Genomic DNA, 13,896 nt, shown 5'->3' on the forward strand with positions numbered 1-13,896 from the left:
TAAGTCACATTTGTACACATTGGAGTTTTATTTTTCATTAATTTTATGTTCTGATGATTTAGGAAAATTGCCAAATTTATGCATTTTCTTTATCTTTATTTTTTTCAATGTTTACATGCTTAAACGTATTTATTTGCAGCTGCTCTGCGTGCGTTTAACACAATGTTGATAAGGAGGATGTATTAATTTTCTTTCAATTTGTGTTTTCTTATCCCTATTTTTCAAATATATGAATTATAAATTTATCCAAATGTATTCATTAATCTATGAGAATATTGATAGCCGTGATCCTACCTTTTACTGCATAATTTTACTGTATTCATATTTCTGCTTTTATCCCGGGATAGGGGATCAGTTTCTATGTTTTTCTACGTATTATGCTTGATGTCATTTATCTCAATTCAAGCAGTGCACAAAAATTCACAAGTGTTTAGTTATTAATTTCAAAATTAATCAAATGGTTGCGTGATAATAGGGATCAAGCAAGTGTATTTTTGCTGGGGAAACTGACAACCTTAAGAAGACATCTTATATTTCTCAAAGAAATTATATTCTAGGACCAAGAACTCTCTTTACACTATTTACTCTTCTTTCCTATTATGTCCCTCCAATTGGTGATGGTTGACCCCCATTGCCCACCCCTGGTTGATAGTGCTTAATGAGAAAAGATATTGATTAATGGTCATTCTGAAACTTAATTCGTTTAAACTACTCTACTCCCTGTATGCGTGTCTTTTTTCTTTAAAACTTGTATGAACTAACTGAAACAAGACTATCACTAATCCATGAAGAAAAGGATTGTATTTTACTGCGTTTTTGACTCACGAGCCATTTTTCTTGCCTATGAGAAGTATCATTCGTATCTTTTGACATGTAGAATAACTTTATAGTCTTAATGTTTAACTAAACCATTATTTCAAGTTCATCATTGTACTATCATCATGAAATGACGGGAAGGCATATCTGTGGTATGTGTCACAGTTTTCTCAACCAAATGTCTAAGAGGGATAATACTTTGCCTGAACATATACATGTAAGTAGAATATTAATTTGTGGTAAAGGAGTCCAAACTTTAACTTAGTTGTCACAAGGCTTATGATATCAACGACAAACAAATTAATAAAATGAATGAATAACTAGCAGAATTCAAATATTTGTGAATATTTCAAACAAATTATTCAGGAAGGCTAGGTCAAGTTAACAACTTGTATAGAAAAAATATAATCTTATTAACGTCCATGTTATGTTTGTTAATAATGTTGATCAATGGTCTTGAGACCTCAAACATATCCTTGCCAATATTACAACACTGCCACTATCACTAAATCGTCACTGTTACTACACCGTTACTATTACTACACCATCACTATCACTACACCGTCACTATCATTACACCGTCACTATCATTACACCTTCACTATTACTACACCTTCATTATCACTACACCGTCACTATCATTACACCGTCACTATCATTACACCGTCACTATCATTACACCGTCACTATTACTACACCGTCACTATTATTACACCCTCAATATCATTACACCCTCAATATCACTACACCATCCTTATTACTACACCATCACTATCACTACACCATTATAACTCTGCCTCATATATTCAGTGCAGAGAGAATATCCTGGTGTTTTTCGCCATTGCATTTGTTGTGTTTTGAGATAAGAGTGAACGAACATTGCATCACTGGCTTGCCTATTGTAAATCAAATGGCAGGATTGGTTATCCTCAAGATTTGATGTATCTGTTGATATAGCAGTTGGCCTCACATCTAGGGTCCTATAACATGATACCAAGTGATTAATCATTCTGGTTATCAATCATGAAATTATATCCTTAGTTCGATTGGTTGCTTTGTGTAATATAATCCAGGTCCCCTTGGAGCGAAACCCAACTGATGTTTCAGTGTCCTCTGATTAAGTCAAATATACCAAGTCCTTTGGAAAGAATGTCAAACCCTTATTCTAAATAGTCATCTGATGATGAAATTACAAAGAAATATTTATTCTTTCCCTCATTATCTTTTTGAAAAGCCAGCCATTATTATTGAACTCAACGTACTAATGTAACTCTATTTTGAACACGGGTAAATAATGTTAAATGTAGAAGGATCTTTCTCGTAACTCCTTGTGAAAATATCATATACTTGTATTGTATTCCATGTATGATTGAAATCAGTGTCTGTATTTCAACGTTTATATTTAACGCCCATTATGTTTAACAGCCATAGGCAATCTAGTAGAACAAATACACATATGAATTATGTGCATTAAATTTCTAATAAGCTATTTTTAAAAATAGCATTGCAACTTCGTTTTCAAAATATGAAAACGCATATTTCACAGATCATGTTGCACTCTATTAAACTCATTTATTACCACTTTTATAACCTTTGATCCTATTGTTTGCTGAATTAATATTCTGTTATGCTATAAAGAAACTCATATTTAAATTTGCTTCTTATACTATAATTATTATGGGTATGAGATGAAATCATGAAATAAAGTGCGACAGACAGATGAAAGCATATAATGTTGCTTCTTCTTTTTATATAACTTTTTCCGACATTTAACCATCCGCTCCCCACAAAAAGTAGGGATTGCTAGAGTGTTTTTGTCTATGTGGGCAGAAAGAGGAAGAGAGTGGTGAAATATATATATGATACTGTATAAATATGGTTCATAGGGGGGCACATGAGGGAAGACTTTGAAAATAATTTTTTGAAAAATCTTTTTGTTAGGATATAAAATTTTCGCTCGCGCTTCGCGCTCTTATTGTCTTTTAGGAAATTTGCATATCTTGCTCAATATGGAGCTTGAAATATCAAACTTTTAAGTCAATATACAAAACATATTTCAGCTGGGAAATTGAACTTTCATTATTTTGTTTGATTTACAAATTGATTTTAAAAAAGTGCTCTGTAAAAATGTCTGTGTTGTAGTCTGAATATTATCATTTTCTGCTTGCGCTGCGCGCTCGCAAAATTTGATTTGTCAGGTACCTATTTATGTTCCTGTATTCCATAAAGTTCTCAAAAAGTTCCCTATTCAGGTAAGATTGTCAAAACGTATCAGCTAGCGCTGCACGCTAGCATTTTGATTAGTAAGTTATGTATATCCCAATATTAATTCTAAATCAAACTACTTCGATGACAGTTTATCAAAAATTTCGGCTCGCGATTTCCGCTCGCATTGATAGATATGCATTTTATGCATAATTACAAAAGTGCTTTAAATGTCCAGTTTTCAGGCCATAATATTAACAGATTTCGCGCTCTCATGCTTAGGAAGACAAATAGGAAGATAGTCATCATTTTCTTATGATGACATAATGCCCTTATAGAATGTCCCGGTCCTATGTAAAAACTCAAAGTAATAATAATAAAATACATTAGCTCTTTTTTAACTGTCATCCATCACGATCCACAATTTTCCCACAAATTGTTTGCAATACAGAGCTTAAATTAACCCTTTGTTAGATCGGAATATCATATATTTTTAGCTCGCGCTTTGCGCTCGCTTTATTGATTTTCATGATAAGAAAGGTACTTAGAATACCCAAATTCTAGGTCGAAATCTAAAACACACGTTAATTCAGATACGCAGATTGTTCTCTATTTAAATCATTATCCAGTTTCAGATCACAATATCAAAAAGTGTCAGCTCGCAGATAAATAACTTATCCTTTTCATGATTTACAAAACATGAATAGAGTGTCCAGACTTTTTCCGCTCGCGCTTCGTGCTCGCATCAATAAAGTTTAATTTATATACTCAGAGTCCTTCCAAGATTACAAAAAGTGCTTAGCATTTCCACTATTCAGGTAAAAAAAGTCAAAAATTTTCAGCTCGCGCTTCGCGCTCGTAATATTTGAATGTTGAAATATACAACGTCTTCATGGCTAAATGCAAGCAGTCCATAACAGGTACAATTTCGAGCAGTTCAAAACGTATACAAAAATTTTCTGCTCGCGCTCTGCGCTCACATTATTAATGTAAGGAAGATCCCCACTTACTCATCCTTTTCATTTACAAAACTAATTGAATAGAGTGTCTTGTTCAGTAGGTCTAAATCTCGAAAAAAAATTCTCACGCTTCGTGCTCGCATGTTTAATTATATACCTATTCTGTTTAACAAAACGTGCTAAGAATTTCCATTCCTTAGGTAAAAATTTCAAAAAATTTCGGCTCGCGCTTCGCGCTCGCATTATTTGATTTTTAAAAATGTGTAACGTTTTCATGGCTAATTGCAAGCAAGTATTTAACAGTACCTTTTCCATCACTTCACTTCTGCTCACTCTTTACGTTCGTAGTAATTATTAACTTGCATACACATCTTTTTTTCAGGAAGACAAACATTTCCCAGAATGTTCAAAATTTTAGGAAAAAGTACATAAGATTTCCAAAAAGATTAGCTCGCGCTTCGCACTCGCATTATATAAATAAGGGTTATGGTATTATACTTTTATGTTTCACAAGAATAAAGCTAAAAAGTGACCATTAGGAATACCCCTTCAAAGAAACAAAAATCCCGGCAAAAATCATATTCGAGCGGCCGATCGGGGAAAATATGGCTGAAAAAAATTCCGGGCCCCCTCTATTGGCGAAGGCTGGATCCGCCCCTGTGGTTGTGTTTGTGTTAGGGTGGTGTCCATAATCCTGATCATCACGTTGATGATGGTGATGAGGAGGACAGTGATGGTGATGGTGGTGGAGATGGTGTTGACTTTGAAGGCGGTATTGATGATGGTAATGAGGATGGCGGTGGTGGTGGTGTTGATGGTCGTTGAGATGGTTGTGGTGGTGGTGGTGTTGATGATGGTATTGATTTTGAAGGCGATGTTGATGATGGTGCTGAGGAGGATAGTGGTGTTGGTGGTGATGGTGGTGGCGGTGGTGGTGGTGGTGATGATGATGATGGTGCTGATTTTGAAGGTGGTGCTGATGGTGACGAGGATAGTAGAGGTGGTAGTGGTGATGGTGGTGGTGATGATGATTTTGAAGGTGGTGCATAGGGGTGGCGATGATGATGATGATGAGGAAGAGGAGGAGGAGGATGGTCGTGGTGGTATAGGTGATTCAGATAGTGGATTAATGGGTTACTGAGATTTCTTACGCTAAAATAATAGAAAAGTGATAGAGAAATTATGATTAAGGTTTTGTAATTGCTGTACTGAACAACTAGCCAAAATAATGGGTCAGAAAATATTTGTAAAATGTTTGGGATAAGTAACTGACCGAATGAATAATACAAAAGACCCGGGACAAAAGATTTGTTATTGGCTACCCTGGATATTTAATGTATTATAAAACACACACACACAGAGGGGGTGGCAATGATAGTGGTAATGGGATGACAGAAAGAAGACAATATAGAGGAGGGGAATAGTATGAATGGTAGGTTGCAGTTTGTCATGCTTAAGAAATCCCTTAATATCATCGTGCATGAGGCGAGAGGTCGCTATACCACTTTAGGCAATGTGATTGCACGATTATTCATGATACACAGCAGCCTACCAATCCCTCTCCCCATGCCCCCCCCCCCTTTCCCCCCAAAACGCCCACACACATATATAATAATGGTTCTACATCGTAAACTTGGTCATATTTTTATTAAATATCAATTTACTTTTTGTACACCCCCCGCAAGACCATAGTTGCAAGGACAGATACAGGAACCACATCAAATCAATGAAACATGAAAAATGCAAAAATGAATCTCAACTCTCCAAGTATATGGAAAACTAAACTAAATCAAACACCAAATTCGAATGAAAGCTGGCGAATAGAAAAAAAAATTGTCAAATACTAATCAAAGAAAAAGCGGACTCTGCAATCTCTGAACGAATATCTTTCAATATTTTGTTATTTGTATACAAGGCACGAAGTGGCCGAGCCCCCAGCTATATTTATCGGCTTTTACAGAGAAAAGTTCACACTCACAACCTGTGCAGTTCTGACGATAAATTTGCTCCTTGACATCCACACTCGTAATACAAAAATCACTTTGGGAGATCGTGCTTTTGCCTGTGCAGCCCGAAAATTATGGAATAGTTTGCCATATTTAATTAGATCCTCTCCATTAGTAGAAACGTTCAAACTTAGACTAAAAACCTATATTTTCACTTAATTCCCATACATCCTTTTCCCTCTTCTAAATTTGTTTTCAAGCATTTCATAAGCATTACAGCGCAGTAGAATATATGCACATATTTCTGCACTCTACAAATTAGAATATTATTATCATATAAGCCTACTATTATCACCAATAGCCAAAAAGTGTCTCAACAAAAGATCAAAAATAATATCAAAGTGCCGTCAACGACGCCGAAGACCCCCCCCCCCCATAAAACCATTGAGGTGAGACGACCCATCCCAGCACGCAGAGACAACAAAGTCGTCAAATCATCAGATTGCCTGAAGATCTCCGAGTGCATGAAGCCAAAGGTTGCACACCGAGCTGACCAAGGTATGAAAAGGAATATACCATATTTCACATTTTTTAATTTTCCTTTTATTTTTTATCCTTTTTTGGTCGTGAACCTTTGTTGGGGTCCATGGCCCCCAAGATCCACACTTCTTAAAAAAACGAGAAGGACAATACCTTTAATGCGAGCGCGAAGCGCAAGTTAAAATTTTGAAAAAGTGAACTGAAAATGAGCTATTTTAAGGACCCTTGTCGGTTTTCATGGTTACTTCCCTTTATACACTCTTTTAGACCTCAATTCTCATATCATTTGTATGTTTTCCAATTATTTTACATCATGAATCTGAATGAAGTGAACTAACAAAAATCAAGTGATTTTCAAAATGGCGGTAAAATGAACGAGCTCACCCCATGCGCTCTAGTTGACTCGGAGTCTATCCTCGTTGACTTAGAGCACAACACCGAGACCGACGGGAACATTGACATCTACTAGGCCCTACTACTTCCACTGCCAATGACTCAATATATAAAGAAAGGGAAAGTGCAATGACAAAATTATGATATTTTTTTCTAAATATATATATACATATATAAACTCCTCAAAAAGTTTGAAAGTCTGACTTTGATCGATAATCCCTCTTTTGATTTATTGATACCAATGAAAAGATCGAAGATCATTTAATTCTCTTTTAGAGGCGTATGGTCAAAATTAAAAAGTTGCAAAATGACAATATTGAAAGTCACTGTTCTTTTTTTTCCGTGGTGATGAATGAGTTTCTCAGTAGTTTCTTTTGTTTTCATGCACCTTAACATCAACATAAACGTCTGTTTGTTTGTTATTTGTTTGCTTGTGCAGAGGTGTGTTTGATTGTATGATAAAAATTGTTGATGCAGAGGTGCATGAAAAAAAACCCGCTGATAAGCTCACTCTTCACCACGGAAAAAACGCACAGTGACTTTCAATATTGTGTCATTTTGCAACTTTTGAATTTTGACCTTGCCCCCACATTTCAAGGCACTGCACCTCCATGTGAACAATATTCATATCATGTAGGGTATCATTTTAAAGAAAATTAAATGATTTTAAAATAATGTCAAATATGAATTGTGTAAATCGAAAGTTTTGAGAACTTAATGGCCAAACTCTGATTTCCAATTTTTTTTGAGGAGTTTATATATACATTCTGAGCAATGTTTGTGATCCTGAACAAGATGTGCCTGTTACTAAATAATAATATTGCGAGCACCAAGCGCGAGCAAGATGATACGTTCTGGGCTTGAAAGGGGCATGTTAAGGACTGTTTGCAGTTACCCATGAAGACAAAACATAATTCGAAAATTAAATAATGCGAGCGCGAAGTCGGCGAGCGGAATTTTTTTTGTCATTCCGACCTAACAACTGGAAATTCTAGGCACTTTTTGTAATCATGAAGAAGATAGGTGTAACAGAACAATGCGAGTACGAAGCGCGAGCGGGAAAAAATTGACAGTTAGACCGGGCCTAAAAATGGAACACTCTATTAATGTTTTGGAAATCGTGAAAAGGATGAGTAATTGGGTATCTTCATACATTGATAATGCGACGTGGATTCTGGACATTCTAAATACATTTCTTTTATTATGATAGCCAATAATGCGAGCGCAAAGCGCGAGCTGAAAAAAAATGATATTCCGATCTTAAGAAGGGTCACTTTATGCCCTATTTCAAGGGCTGTATAGGGAATTTGTGAAGTGGATAATGATCGCAATGAATAAATGGTGCGAGCGTGAGGCGCGAGCTGATATATCAATAGTGTTATTTTTATTCAGGACCGGGATATTTTAAAGACATTATGTCATCATAATGATATCTTCCTATTCTTCTTGCTATAAGCTCGAGATGAAACTTGTCGATATTCCAATCTGAAAAGGGGGGGAAAATTCGTGAATATATCATTATTTTCTAATAAGCCTAATAACAACGCAAAATTTGTTGATATTATGGCCTGAAAACCTGTCATTTTAAGCACTTTTATAATTAGGAATAGGATGCATGGGTTATCTCGAGCCGAATTTTTTTATCATCTGTCATGGAAAGGGTGTTTTTAAGAATTTTTTTTAGAATTAATTTAGAGATATACATAACTCACCTGGATCCGCCTATGGAAAAGGGGATTTGCCAATTTCGTTTATTAATTGGCAGAAAATAATTATATGCCTAGGCCTATATGATGAGATTCATGCGTAAATGTAGGGCCTACCTTGTTCAAAGTTGCTCTGATAGGTTGAATCATTGGTTAGACACAATCATTTAGATAAAAACAATTTCAGCCCGGAGTACCCAAAGTACACCAAAGTATGAGGTCGTGCAGATATTCGCGAGTAGCATGCAACCTCGCTGCCGGGGGTCGGATTGTGATTGAAATTGGAATACTCCCATCTGCGGTGAAGATGCGACTTCAGCGAGCTATGAATGCTACGCTAACATGCTCGATCCCAGTTATGTTTACAAACAAGTGCGACGTGATGCCGCGCTGGTGCCGGTGAGTCGAGTGGTTTCATGTAAATCTCCTCCGGCCGTACGTGGATGATGTGATACCATAGTAGCCCTTTATATAGCAAAAATACATTCATCTGGATGCATTTGGCTCATGTGAGTACCGGATTGATATTCTATGATTGTATTGCTCATTTAATGCTTAACATGATGGGACTAGATCTAATATCTTTGGGCGTGCATCACCTGCGATCGAGATGTAAACGGGGATCTCGCGGGTATAGCTCCCCGCTGACTGCATCAATGCATGATGACGGTGACTTCTGTGTGATGAGGACCGTTGAAGTGAAGTTGTAGTCGAAATTCCAGTGGCAGTGCGCAGCGTCTGGTTGGCATGCAGTGGGGGATTGGTATTGGTAACAAATTCCATGAATGTGTCGGAATCAAATACCAACTTTGAGAGATAAATAGATCTTATCAATGACACTGATGGTAATGATGATCATAAATAGGACTATTAAACAACGTGAGGGTGAACTGAAGGTCATGGTAGCGGAATGAGATAGACGATGATGATGATGTTATGATGATGATGATGATGGTGATGATGATGATGGTGATTGTGATGTTGGTGATGGTGGTGGTAGTAAAAGTGATGATGATCAGTGGTGATGGTGGTATTGGTAATGGTAGTGTTTGTGTTGAGGTAGTATCTGTTTCTGACAGAATGATAATTTGATGTATTTGGCCATCAGTTATTTTGAGGGTGATTGCAGAAAAAATTGATGTTGCAATAATTGTATCAATAACGGTGATAATGAAACTCTGTAGTTGCAAGCTCAATGTCCTTGGAAATTATATATTGTAGATATGCTTATTGGATGTTGATTATAATGTTTAATTAATTGATCATGGTTATGAAAATTATTTTGATGATGGTGATAATGGCAATTAAGATGATGGCTATGATAGACACCGTTCTCATTACACTTTCTAAAACTGGTTTACTGGAAACCGGTTAAGGAAACCAGTTTGGAAGAATGCTTTGCTAGCATTCCCTTTTGATCATTAGAAAGTGGTTTTCAAAACCACTTTACGTAGAGCGGTCTTGTTGCAATGGGAATGCTGTCAGTGGGGGTCAAATGTTTCGCACGAGATTTGAAACTGCAGCGTAGGCATTCCACACACAATAGTGTGCACATGTGAAGATTGCTTCCCAAAGAACGGTTGTGTCCTCACTTACACTAAAACCAGTTTAACAAGTAAAGTGATCTTGAAAGTTGAAAACTACATCACGATGTGGTTTTCCGAACTCTTTTGGAAGATCGCTTCCAAGACTGCTTCGACCGTACTCATTACGTATTAAACTAGTTTCCACTAAACTAGTTTTAGGATGGTAGTGAGAATGGTGTCATAGTAGTGATGGTCACCAGAGGGGGGTGCAGGGGAGGAATGCCCTCTATTCTATTTTAAATCTTCCCTTTTTTTAACTGGTAAGTTCTACCAGAAATGGTGATCTTTGACTCCTGTTTCCACCTTTTTTGCTTGTCAGAGTTTGTTAGTCTCTCTTGACAAGGTGTTAACAGGTATGCCACTGAATTTGATGATGATGATGGTGGTGGTGAAGTGGTGATGATGATGATGATGGTGGTGATGATGGTATTGATGATGATGATGATTGTGGTGTTGGTGGTTATGAGTATCATGTTGATGATGATGGTGATTGTAAAATAATTATAAAGAAAATCATTAAAATCAAGGTTAAATGCTTAATACATGTAGGTACATTGAAATATACTTATCTTTATGAAATCATGAAATCTTAGCTGAAAACCGATAATTCTGATGATCACCAACAAAAAAGGCATATGTGGGACAGTGTATTGATATTATTTGAAAAAATAACTGACATCTTATGAAATTCTGTGCTTATTTTGCTCATTTCTCAGCAATTGCACATTTTTTCCAGAGCCATTTGGCACTATATATGGGTGTTCATTCTATTTGATTTTGTTTGAACTCATTAGGAGATCGTTGCCACAATAGGTATTTATCTTTAAGCTTGTTTTTTGTTCTATTGTTGTTATATTAGTGTAGGAACCACCAGCTTCTGGAAGCAAACAAGTCTGTTATATGTGTGAGGGTTTTGAAATATAGCAAGCATCATCTGCCCAGTAGCGAGAAAAGAAAGAGTGCCCTCTCTCGACCGTTGTTGGTTCAGTTAAATTATTTTGTCATTCCCAGCTCAACCTCTCTTTTGTTCTCTCTTTCCATCTCTCCTCTCTCATTTAGACACTTTTTCAGTATTTTTGTTTGCTGAAAGAGACAGAACTCTCAGAAATATGATTTTCTTAAACATGTATTCCTGTGGATGGATAAAGATTTAAATTTGATGAGAAAGTTTTTTTTTTTACATATACCTTCAACTTTGAAGTGTATAAACATGAAAAGACACTTTATAATGAATTTCTGTACACAAATGTAGCAAAATCTAAGTTTTCTTTTAAATTAATTTATGAAACATGGAATATATATATGGTGCCATTAAGTTTCATACTTATAGCATTTTTGGAACGATTTTGTATTGTAATCCAATCGAATGAAATGGAACTAAGAGTTGCCCATGTTATTTGGATTGTAATCTTCTTCATACTGCAAACGGCTTGGACCCCATTTCACAAAGCTTTAGTGATTGATTTTAGGATAATTTCTATGATTGATTGCATTGATGATTTTGTATGGTCGATCATAAAATCAGTCTCTACAATTAATCCCTATGTTTTATGTTCCCGTCCCCCTGGTTTGAATAATGCCTTCATATAATTTTATTTGCCTCTGGGCTTCAGAGCGACAAGCATTTAACCTATGTGATGTAATGTCTGTACAGCTGGAATATAATAAGCATATAGGAGAGAAAAGAGGGAGGAAGTGGCAATGGAGTATTATTGATTGTTTGGATATTTCATTTATTAAATTGGTATGAAAAAGAAATTTAATTGTCTAGAGGGGAGACCTAATATTTTTCAAAAATAGAAATGAAAATGTTGGCTTCTTTTGCATCTGTTTTGAAAGGTGAGGTTCAAGGAGAAGGGTTTCTATTCTGCTTCAAGTTTGGTCTGAAAATGTACTGCAAAGTATTTTAAGTATATATTCTATGGAAGTATTATTCTCCTTTCTCTCATCTCGCCCATCTCCCCCTTGCTCTCCTCTTCCTGCCTTACTCTTCTTTCTCTCCCTTTCCCCCTACTTCTTTTTCTCTCCCTTTCCTCTCATGTCTCTCTTGCCCATAATTTTCCATTCTCTATTCTTCCCCTCACTCCCATTTCCCTCTTTCCTTCTCTTTATTTCTTCTTTCTCCTTACTCTTCATCATTCCCTCCTCTTCCGTTTCTTGTTGCTCACCTTGCCCCTTCTTCCCCTCTCTCTCCCTGTTCTCCTTTTTCTCCTCTTCTTCCTCTGTCTCTCTCACTCCATTTTTCTCCCCTCCACCACCTTGTTCATTGCCCTTTTCTCTCATCACTTTAATCTCCCCTCTGTTTTTTTTCCTAAAATCTGCTCTCTCTTTTTCTCTTATTTATTATTCTTTGTTTATGCCTTGTAATATTTCTCCTTTTATCGATTATTTTTCCCTATTCACCCCCCCCCCTCTACTCATCCTTCTTTCATAGCAGCTAATTTTCCTGTGTCAGGCTTTCCATTGGTGACACTACACATTAAGTAACATCAAACAAGCCAGGAATAGCAAGAAGATGCGAGTACCCATGATTCTTTATCACTTCAGCTCTTCCCTATTAAACAATGATTTCCAACCTTTTTAATATGTTTTAAAGGGTATTTTCTTATCCCCCCCCCCCCCCATTAAGAAGTGTTCGAACTCCCCAGGTGAAGCACTGCTCATTAACCTGGATGCATTATTTGAAGTTCGTGCAGGTACTTCTGTTCATTGCTTGACCTCAGATGTATATGCTACACTTATCCATGTGGGACCGTAACACAAGGCTTAGTAATTGATTGTAGCGCTGATCTCTACAATAGATTGCATTGATTATTGTGTATGATCAATTGTAAAAATCAGTCTAAAATCTAGGTCTAAGCTTTATGTTATAGGCCCAGTGGCCCGTAACACAAAGCTTAGCAATGATCGTAGAACATTTTTCTACGATTGATTCCATTGACTACAATGTACAATCAAGCGTAGCCGTAGAAGTCAAGCGTACGATTAATCATTCACCTTTGTGTTATTGGACCCAGGATGAGGATTTTATGATACCATTATTATGATTCTCAATCTTCACTGGAACAAAATCAAATTTCTTATGAAAATGAATACAGTATGAGGTGGACTATTTTCATTGCAAATCGCAAATCTTCATAAGAATTTGGCCAGAACACCACCTACCGTATTTAATTGAGAGACATAATCAAATTAAAATTGAAAGTTGTAAAGTTGTGAAGAATTGCTTCTGTTGTTACTAAAATCAGCTTTGTGGTGAGCAAAGGAAATTCTGTTTTTTCTCCGGGCAAAATCATTTTAGCAACTCACAAATATGTCCTAAGTGTATTTCTGCACTGAGGCTATTAATAATTATGTGCAAGCATATATGGATTGTCAATTTTTGGGACAAATTTGCATCCGTAAAAGTCTTCTTCTGGATCTTCACCGAGTATAGAACTTCATTGTCACATGAATTTGCATGGTATGTTTCATGATCCCTTGGTCCAACATGAAGTTGGTCTTCTTTTTAGATATTCTAATACCACATGGGCTAAACCCACTTGGGTTACTATCGGTATGGTTGAATTTCTGTTTGGTCTACACTACATTTGGTCTAATTTCAACTAAGTCTAATGCCCAGAATCCCCAAATGGTCTTATTTCCACTTGTTTACTCACCTAACCTTAATATAGGCTAAGATATAAAAAGGAATGGGTATAAACTAAACAAAATGGTAAGGGGGCCTAATTGTAATTAGACCAAA

The sequence above is a fragment of the Lytechinus variegatus genome, chromosome 2 (genome assembly GCF_018143015.1).
Source record: "Lytechinus variegatus isolate NC3 chromosome 2, Lvar_3.0, whole genome shotgun sequence".
Classification (NCBI taxonomy): domain Eukaryota; kingdom Metazoa; phylum Echinodermata; class Echinoidea; order Temnopleuroida; family Toxopneustidae; genus Lytechinus; species Lytechinus variegatus.